Genomic DNA, 2,500 nt, shown 5'->3' with positions numbered 1-2,500 from the left:
TCTCATGACTTCCTTATTTCTTCCTCCCCTCTTTCCTTCCCTCTCCCTTCGCTTTCATACTGTTTTCTTGCTTTTCCTTCCTCGTCCATACTCGTTCACATTTTTAACTTCCTCGGTACCATGACGCGTTTTCATATTTATTCTGCTTACTATTTGGTGATTTTATACACCTTCAGAAACTTATGTGGGGGATTAAAATAGTGAAGACCTTGGCCATTAATCTTCTGACCTCCATAGACCATTCCTAATGTCAGTAAAATGGTCCAATCGTACACAAATCTCAAGGTAAAAATATGTCCCAACATTGAAGGGGGTTTAAGGACAATGCATCAGAAAGTCGAGTCAGAGGAACGTTATGAAAGTGCAACCAGTCTCCTCTGGATCAAGGGAGGCAAATTTTGAGATATTTTTGGACTTCCACTCCTTGTGCTGTGTCCTGTGGGGTCTCGGGTGCATAGAAATAAAGAATCAGAAAAAAATAACTGTAGTCACTTTATTTAGGGAAAAAGAGTTAGTGGTTAGGTTTGGTTAGGTTAGGTTAAGTTATGTCCAAAATAAAAACAAAAGCATTCAATATATTTGTTAGTTTTTTACCTGTTACATCCTTTCGTGTTACTTTTTCCATTAACTTTTTTTTTCATAATACATTTTCCCTGTTACTTTCCGTCTTCACATCGGGGTCTGGCGCCTTACATGAGTCTTTTTCTCCGCCAGTTTTGTTGTCCTGCCCAAAGCTCTAACATATGTAACGGTTCACGACGCTAAGACAATGTGTGGAATCTTTAACCCCTTCAGTACTGGGACACATTTTTTACCTTGAGATTTGCGTACTACTAGACCATTTTATTTACATTACGAAAGGTTTATGGAGGTCAGAAGAGTAATGGCCAGAGTCTTCACGATTTTAATCCCCTCTATAAGATTTTGAAGCTGTATAAAATCACCAAATAATAAGCAGAATGAATATGAAAATGTGTCATGGTACTTAAGCGGTAAAAAGGAAAAACATGATGAATACATTTTCTCAGTTTCTAACCAGCTCAGTGTCTGCAAGTGGTCGCTGAACTAGAAAAGATATCGCAGAATGTTTGACAGTTAATAACATGTGTGCCAAATTGCAGTGAAAGGGTTAGTTAAATGAATAAATAAAGTCAGACTAGCCTCCTATAACTCGGTTAGTAGCATGACTTTTTTTTTTCCAACTCCTGAAGGCGGCCAGTCAAGGACACAAACATGGGAGAGAACAGACGGCTAAGTTACGGTTCCCCTCTCTGTCTCTCCCTTCCTTCCCCCTTCCCCCGACCCTTCTCCGGCTCAGGCAATGAGAGAGAGAGAGAGAGAGAGAGAGAGAGAGAGAGAGAGAGAGAGAGAGAGAGAGAGAGAGAGAGAGAGAGAGTAATTTTTATATTTCACGTAACGATAATGATGATGACACTACTACTACAACAACAACTACTACTAGCTACTACTACTACTACTACTATTACTTCTACTACTACTATTTCTACAATTACTACTGCTACTACTACTACTACTACTACTACTACTACTACTACTACTACTACTACTACTACTACTACTACTAATGGTATTAATAATGGTAATAATAATAGTACATACACAGCAGCCAGCATAATTGGCTTTTCTGTTCATAGTGCACACACACACACACACACACACACACACACTCTCTCTCTCTCTCTCTTCCATAATCAGGATTACAGCTCCCTTCACTATAATCTTAATCCCTCCCACACTCACCCGCTGCCGTGAAAGTGTTATCCATTCGCTTTCCTAATCAGATCATTCCACTTTGCTCTGTTTAATCGGTCGCCACTAATCCAGTCCGCCCCTTGCCCTCTCATCCCTCTCCTCGCCTGCTGATCCAGTCCTACTCGCCGGCTTATCTCAATGTGCCCTATCAATCTTGTTGTGCCCCGCGATGTAGATGCATCCGCGTCCCGGCGGCCATTCATCCCCTGGTCAGTAATGCGTCCCTGCCTCACTACCGAACTTTCACTTTTACCTCAATGTTCACCGTTCCCGCCACGCCTTAGTACCTTACCTAACCTAATCTCAATAATCTAACTTAATCTATCTTCTAACAAAATATACAAAGCTACATCTACGTCCGTCTCTCTCTCTCTCTCTCTCTCTCTCTCTGTCTTCCTAAGAAAATAAGTTATAAGTAAATACCGACACACACACACACACACACACACGCAAATATATATATATATATATATATATATATATATATATATATATATATATATATATATATATATATATATACATGTGTGTGTGTGTGTGTGTGTGTGTGTGTGTGTGTGTGTGTGTGTGTGTGTGTGTGTGTGTGTGTGTGTGCGTGTAGAGTACATCTTGTACTTGATATTTACCACACACACACACACACACACACACACTGGTGGCCACTGCCTGCTGGAGGTGCAGCCGGCGCCAGCGTGGTGGGCGGGAGTGGGTACTCACCTCATGTTGT

At 40.9% G+C, this 2,500-nt stretch overlaps 1 protein-coding gene across 2 annotated transcripts in view; it reads right to left on the bottom strand.

Moving 5' to 3' along the window:
- Positions 1–2,500, bottom strand: part of LOC123516594 — a 236,521-nt gene that overhangs the window by 233,181 nt on the left and 840 nt on the right. For both annotated transcript variants that reach the window (XM_045276119.1, XM_045276115.1), the window contains exon 1: positions 2,491–2,500. This exon is cut by the window's right edge. The gene's annotated coding sequence lies outside the window, so the exon portion shown is untranslated. The remainder of the gene's footprint in view (positions 1–2,490) is intronic.

This window comes from Portunus trituberculatus, chromosome 41 (genome assembly GCF_017591435.1).
Source record: "Portunus trituberculatus isolate SZX2019 chromosome 41, ASM1759143v1, whole genome shotgun sequence".
NCBI lineage: Eukaryota > Metazoa > Arthropoda > Malacostraca > Decapoda > Portunidae > Portunus > Portunus trituberculatus.
The sequence above is the reverse complement of the archived record's forward strand: the minus strand, read 5'-3'. Positions and strand labels throughout refer to the sequence as shown.